Here is an 8342-nt window from a genome sequence, read left to right on the forward strand (position 1 = left end):
TAGGTGAAAGTTCAACAGGAAGAGATTCAAAATAAACAACTCTATAAATCTTAAGATAGAGAATGATATAATATATTAAGAAAAAGATAAATAAGTTTAGATAAATAGTAAAATTTGCACAAGAACTGGAAAAAGAGCTAGAAACAGAAAACTTAATTCTATGAAGAAAGAAAAAATATTATGCTGCAAATATTTCTATACTTAAAAAGAACTTTAAATTTATTTCCACAAAAAAATATTCTTATTTTAAATAATTTTAAAAAATGCAAATATGTTACAGTAGATTTCTTTATGGGATAATAAAGTAGATTTTTATCTTAATTACTTTTAACCTCATTGGCTACATAGTGTTAACGTGAATTTTAGAGTGAATTTTATTTGAGGTATATTGCAAGATTTTTTTTCATGTTTTGGCCGAAAATGACTACCGATTTTTTTAATAAATTAAATAAGGTAATTAAACTAAGTAAGTAAATTAATTTAAATAATTATTAAATTAAAAACTTTTTAAAAAAATAAAGAAGCATTTGATTTAAATAGCTATAGAAAATCATTTTTCTATTGTTAGGATTAATGGAACTTATAATTCATTTTAAAACTAAAATGGTAACTTACATGCTAATCATACGAAGAAACATTCTTGTAGAATATAAAGATTAAAAAATATAATTACTAAAAACTAAATAAAGAAAATAAAAACAAACTATTTGTGAAAAATTAATAAATAATAGTGTACTGAAAATATAACATGAGCTAAAGAATAAAAGTTTACTTACTTAGTCTGTTGTGTATCGCATTCCTGCAATAAAACAGAAAAGAGACCTCTTTTGAAGTTGACCATTTCCATTATTTATCCCCTTTTTTTTCAAATTTTTTGGCGACCATTGAATCTTTTGGCGTCTGGGGTAAGTGGACCACCTGGTTGAAGAGACTTTTTCTTAGAATCGGGGGAGGGGGTTTAAAGTGCTAAGCGTTCGCTTTCCCCTCTCTTTTTCCCTTAACTTGAAGGATTGGAAACAAGGTCACTTAAATGATTCTTTTTAAAAATACGTGTCCTGTGATTTCAGACAGTAAAATGTCCTCAAATTAAGATCAATATTTATTTTTAAATTATTAAAAACAATTTCTGGTGTTATAAAGGAAAAATAAATTAAATAACAAAAACATTTAGTTAACTACCAACGATAAACGAACTCTCGAAATTAAATAATTGCATTAGGTCAAAACTTATTTGTATGCTTTTTTTTTCTTCAGAAAAACTTTAATACTTCTACACTTGGAAATAATGCTTACATAAATGTTTTGACTTGCTGTGCAGAAAAATAAAATCCTGTTTCTCTATAAGATTAATATGTATTATTAATATATATTATTAACTCTTTCTATTAAGGAATTGTTCCATGCGAAAATTAAAAAAAGAAAAACAGGGAGTCTCTGACTCCCCCCGTTTCCGATCACCTACCCGCGTAATTGTTTCACTTAAATCCTTGTTTTATTTTTTTCCCTTAAAAAGCAATATTTTAAACTGAAACGCTGAACATTTTGCTTTTAAAATGTACAAGTGAAGTAGCGTTATATAAGAATGTTTTGTTAAAATGCTAATCGTAACGAATTCGAGGACTACCTCAACTTGAAAATTATCATCTGCACTTTAAAGAAGATTTGACCTAAGGAATACAGATTGTGTATTACAACAATAAAACAAGAAAAATTGCTGAGAAATTATTTTATTTGTTGACGAGAATTTTAACAGTTTAAACTGAGGATACTTTTTATCGTTAGGTTTATTTATTTTTAAAAATGTCAATTTAACTGTTAAGATTTATATCTTGCAACATGCAAATTCCTCTCTCTCTCTCTCTTTCGCTACTCTTAATTGACAATTCAGTGCGAGCTTACAAAATTAAAAAAAAAAACTTGGGTAATAAAATTAAAATATATCCTGTATTTAAACCATTTATTTGATAAATTTTCTATTCAAATTGTAAGGGTTTAACAGAAATTCTGGTTTTCACAAATATAGTTCTTATTACCACACATTTAGTAGAAAATACATAACTGAGCAGTTAATTTTATTGAATAAAGGCCTATAAGAAGAAAATGCTCTTAGCTAACATGATTATTTACCATATTTTACCAAAATTTAACAAACATTATAAAATTTTATTTTATTGTTAACCTAAAACATTACCAAAACTCTTTGGTAAAAATTATCGAGTTTTTTGGTGTTTCCATAGAGCTAGAATTATGGCAAATTTAGCAGTATTTTGGTATTTTTTATCATACATTTTCTCATCTTACAGATCATCCAAATATAGTATTTTTTCTTACAAGTATAAGAGTTAATAATACTTATTATCGAATGTTAAATTTTCTCTGTATTTTTTTCTATAAACCATAGTAATTTCAAATTTTAAAATCTTGTTGTTTTTGCTCAGAAAAAGAAAATTTCAATTCTGTAGCGGAATTTTTGTGTCCTGCAGAGCGGCTCATACGATATTTTTTATCACTAAGTGTAGGAGTTAATAGTTCTCAAACAAATTATCGATCATACATTTTCTTCATTCCATCGTAATCCCTGTACACTTCTCTACAGTCCATTGTAATTTGATTTTTCTAAATCTTGTAGTTTTTGCTCTACAAAACAAAATACAGATAATAAAACGTAGATTGAAGTTGGCAATGGCGCATACGGCATTAATTTAACTCCGTTGGCTACGCCCTAACGATTTTTTAATTTGGAAAGAAACGCATGGTATGGTAACGTATTATTATTTCTCTACTCAAAGAATTAAGGAGTTTTCCTCCCTAAACATTGCCCGTTCATAAATTTTTCTGTATTAGTTCAAAATTAAATAAAAACTGAGTACATTAATTATCTTTTCCTTCTGAACTTTTTTGCTAATTTAAGAAATGAAATACGGTTAGAGGTTTCTGAGTTAACTCATAAATATTAAGACACTAAAAAATTTAAATGCATGAATTACAAAAGATCTAACTTTAAATGCATTTGTGTCCAGATGAGAGAAGAATTGAATTTTAATAATTTATGAAGATGCGAAATAAGAAGATTTAACAATTTAATTACCGTTAATTTTTCTTTTATAGTTTTCTTTTTATATTTTAGCTTTCTTCATTATTGCACGAACCACGAAATATAGTTAATTAAGTAAGTTACCGATTTATTATATCAATTGTTAAAATTATGACAGGTTGAAACTGATTTCTCGCTTTATAATATTTTAATGTTAATTTTAATTTAAATAATGTTAATTTTAAAACACATGAATGAGAATGAATTTGATTTATTTGAATCATTTACAAGCTCTGGACTGTTCAGATGCAAGGAGTTCAAAAATCCAAAAAAGTGCAAAGAATTATGATGCTTTGTTGTACTTAAAAAGCATAAAAAGCGAGACTCTCTCCATTTTGTAACAAGTTATATTACTTATCAAATAAGACCTTGATATTAAATCAAAAAATATTTTTCTTTAAAAATTAGAGTTTATTTATATATTTATTTTTCATTTACTTTTGTAATTTCCCACATCTGGTTGAAAGATTTTTGTTAGATACATTTTAGAAACAGAATTTTGATCTGTAAATGACTTTTACGGTGTATTGCTTTTCGTAATCTGCGAAATATGAGAATTTTGCGTTTTTCTGTTATATTTTTGCTTATTTATTTTTTTAGAAAAAAAAAATAAACAGTTCAATGAAAAACTTATTACGAACAATTGAACATAATAGTGGTTTTATGAAAATGTTAAATAATAATAATCGTCAGCAATATAAGGAAAGAAATTAAAACTGAAATTGATGATAGGGGAGATCGATTCAAAACATAAAAAAATAACAAAATATTGGAAAAGTCTGAAGTTCTCAAGAACTGACCCCCAACAGGGTGGGATGTGAGAAACGCATAACCGGACATCGTTAACTTCTCAAGTTACCATACACTAACAAAGAGAGGAAAGGGATCTTTTTTTGAAACAGCTACATTCCATCACCTACTCGTCACCCTCAAAGCAAACTTTAACTTCTTAATTCTAAAATAAAGGTCTTTACTTCTTTTACTAACAAATATTTTAATATCATGAAGGGCACACAAATACACTTACAAACTCCTTTTTATTCCTGAAATTTTATTGCATAAAATTGACCATTAAAATTCTAATGATTCTCTTTTTGATATTGACTTTACATTTAATACATGCAGTAAAAAAAAAAAAAAAAAACGCTAGTTCTTACAACGTGCAAAAGTGCTTGCATTACAAACTGCTAATTTTAGGGCAATCATTACTAATAATAATTCAAATTATTATAATTTTATCGAAAACTATTTAAAACAGCACTAAATCGATAATTAATTATTATGATGGGTCGCTCCTGGGAGAGCAACCCCCCTGTGCAAGGAAGGGACAGTGAGTAAACTTTGTTTTAATTTTTTACGAAAATAATTCGAAACAATATTTTCATTCATGGTTTGTTATAGTAGTGTAAAGATTAAAGTGTTAAAATTCTGAGTAGGAAACTTAAATCCTTTAATTTTCTATTAAGATATGTTTACTGGACTGTTCGAAATTGATTATATGGGGAAATTTATTTGAGCTAAGTCAAATAAAGAATGAATAAGTTAATACGGCAAAAAAATTACTCAGCGTAAATTACTCAACGTTGAATTACAAGTTCTTCAAAATTAATATTCAACAAAAAATATGAATATCAAAACATTTTTTTTTTCACAAAATAAAGAGTAAAAATTTAATTTAACTATGTCCTATTAGTTAAACTTCTTTATTCCTACTATAATTGCGAAATTTATTATATTTAACTGTAAATAAACTAAGAATAAGTTACTAGATATCAGATATTATTGATATGAAATTTTATTGAAAGATTGGTTTGAACTGTTTTCTAAAAACAGAATTAATCCAAATAAAAAAGATTATTAAAATAAAAAATTAAAAAAAGTATGTGTTATTAAGAGAAAAAAAATATACTATACAATTACAATTTTGTTAATAAAATAATTAATGAAAGTTAAAGAATACTATAAGTTTAATAACATGAGAGAATTGCAAATGCACTTTTCCAATCACTGGATACCCATTGATCATTTTTTTTTCTTGGATAGATTTTTTATAAGGTCGTCATAATTTACAAAAGGTGTCTAAATTAATTTTTATCCTTATGTCAGTCAATGGGCCAAATTGATATTTAATTCCAGCCAATATACGTTTCGTAGAACAATACAAAATTCTTTTCTTCCTTCAGTATTAATGTTTATATAATAATTGCTGCCAAAAAGGAGAATAATAGTTGTGTATAAGTTAACTATAAAAAGATTATAAAATGCTTTAAAGTAATTTAATGTAACACTATTAAAAATACGCTCTGGTGAAAATAAAAAGAAAAAACTCAGTCTGTAAAGCAATGAATTATAAGAATTTCAAAAATTATCTTCTTTATTTTTTATTATATCATTTCGAGATGCTTTTTGATTTTCGAGATGCTATCATGACTTTTTTCATGACTCTTAGAATTCTTTACTTAAGATAATAGTGTTGAAGTTTTCGATTAAATTGGTCTAATCGAAAAGTGCGAACGCATGAGAACCTAGAATAATGACATTAACACTGACCATTCCTAAAAATTTCTTTTTATATGAAGTTGGAAAAATAAACTGCATTGCTAAATTAACGTGAAACGAGCAGATATTAATAAATTTCCTTCTCTGTCAGAAAACTGAAAAGGTCCCTGACACCGCCACTGTTTTGGGGTTTACAACTTAACGTTACATTTTATCAAACACTGTTAGATTTAGAAACTTCACGTTACGAAGATATGTAGGAGATTGAACGGAGATTACAATGGAATTAAAAAATAATTCTAAAATTAAGTCAAGATTATTTTTACTCTTAAACTTGTTAGAAAAATAACACGTGGGCCGCTCTATGGCTGCAAGAATTCAGTTGCAGAAGTTAAATTTGGTATGCTGAAAGAGTCAAATTTAGTTTATAACCGTAACATAGAGTCATTATTTCCTCTTAGAAACTCTTATTTGTTTGAAAGTTATTACAATTTAAAAGGTTCTTTTTAATTTTTTCTTTAACTGATAAATATTTATCGATTGTTGTGGAAAAATTTTTCATTTACGCGATTTTCATAATATCCCTCTTGACTTTATTAAAAATAATAAAAATAAAGAAAAAAATATATATATAGAAAAAGATTAGGTGTTGCCAAATATAAAACTTCGACATTTCATACCGACATTTGAAAATATATGTAGAATAAAGAGAAATAAGAATTGTTTCCTATATGATCTGTTAACAAGAAAAAATTACTTCTAATTTATTAATTCTTATTGTGTCGCGCATTCTGCCTTTCTAAATGTAATATTTTTAAGCACAGTTATTTATTATTCAAATCCAGCTATCCTTTTTATTTTGTTAAAATTAACAAGTTAATATAATGAACTTAAATAAAAGTATAATAATTTTGTATTAAACAAAAAATTTTTAATCGACTTTTCAGGAAAAAAAACTTTTAAGAACATTCTTGAGAAAGGTTTGTACCCAATGCCTCTAGTTCTGAGAGAAGAAAAAAACGATTTTGCACGTGGGCATAAACTGCTTTTTCCATAGAACATCTTCAATGCGTAATAACTCTCGGCGAGACCGTTTTTCCTTATTTTTCATTTGTCAAAACTTAGTAATCCTTAAAATACAACTGCTGGCAATCCAATCGTAATTTTTATTTAAAAAAGTAGAAGAAAACGATTTGTACTTGATCTTCAATTATTTCAAACTTGATGAACGAGAATCAACTACAGGGATTATCGAGCGTAGCGAACAGGTGACGGTGCCTCCATGTAAAAAACAAGGATACATAGAAATAAATTGTGTCGAACAACTATTATCAGTAAGCGTATGATTAATATTTAAAATCGCCTCTAAAAAGGGACTGTAGAAGCTGATCAATTGATAAAAATTTATCTGCTGCAGTCAAGGTATAAATTATCGTCACAATCTGAAAAACATTTAATATATTTAAATATTTGCATGTTTACGAACTATGATCTGTTTTTGATTTTTTTTAAAATTAACGTCAAACTTTAGCCGGATTTTAATAAATTAATTCTAAAAGAACTGCACTCTTTAAAAAGTAGGTATGAAAATTGGATTCGTTTTGTACTATGAAAATTGCCAAGTCGATTCGGCAGCATGAAATACTATTTCATTTTTCGCCAGTTTATGGTTAAAAGTTAAAAGAGCTCCACTTAGTTCTAATTACATAATCATTCAATTTTGTCTAAATAGTTATGCCTTTTCTAAAATATTGATTTGCAAATTGACCGTAAATTTAAAACTATACCAACAGTTTAATTGGGCAAACAGATAAAATTTCGGTTCTCTTACCGTTATTTTCATATTTCAGCCATATTTCTGCTATTGTTTCCTAAGATTTAAAACACAGCACAATTTTAAAATTTGTTAACCCCAAAACCCCTTGTGAGAAAAAACAATGCTTTTAATTCATGTATAGGAAACATTTTGCAAATGACGTTTGAAAATGGATAAATGTGCGTTTATTATTTTGTATTGTTATGTTTCTTTCATTTTTCTACAACTGGGGAACATTATTGGAGAATGAGTAATTTTTCACACAATGCATTTTTATTTAAATCTTATATCGACTTCATAGAAGAAAAAATCGGTAACTTTTTTTAAATCATGCTATAACTTTTGTATTTTTTCCAGCTTTAAATACGATGCTATTTTGATTAACACTTGAATTGAAGTATGTGATGAATGTAAGTGTAAAGAAAGATTGAAACAGAGAAATTTAATGTTTAATTTTGTCTAATTTGCTATTAAGAGAATTGAGTTTTAAAATAAAACTCAATAACGCAATTCTGGTTTTTAATAACTATTCCGCTATTTAATTGGTAAAGGCAATATGCAGTAGAACATTTTTTTATTTATGTCACATTTTATGCTAGAATAAATAGTGCAGACCCTTGCCACACATGAATGATAGATTTGCTTTTTTTTAGTAAGCAGAAACTTTTGTTGGAGGGTTGTCCTTGGGTGGGGGAGGGATATGGTTTCCGCAGAGTCCGCGGGGGGTTATGCCTCGACTCATTCGCTGGACAGAAGCCGTACCGACTGTAATTCTGTGTAAATTGGCGAAATTCTATCAAAGTTAAAAGAAAGGCAACCCTACAAGACCCGACACTTTATATTTTCTGCCATCTATCGGCAGGAATCGAAAACACGTCTAAAGTAAAAAATAAAAAAACAGCGCCATCTATGAATTGCATTCAAAACAGTTTT

This window comes from Parasteatoda tepidariorum, chromosome 6 (genome assembly GCF_982258835.1).
Source record: "Parasteatoda tepidariorum strain Cologne lab strain chromosome 6, Ptep-v5.0, whole genome shotgun sequence".
NCBI classification, from domain to species: Eukaryota; Metazoa; Arthropoda; class Arachnida; order Araneae; family Theridiidae; genus Parasteatoda; species Parasteatoda tepidariorum.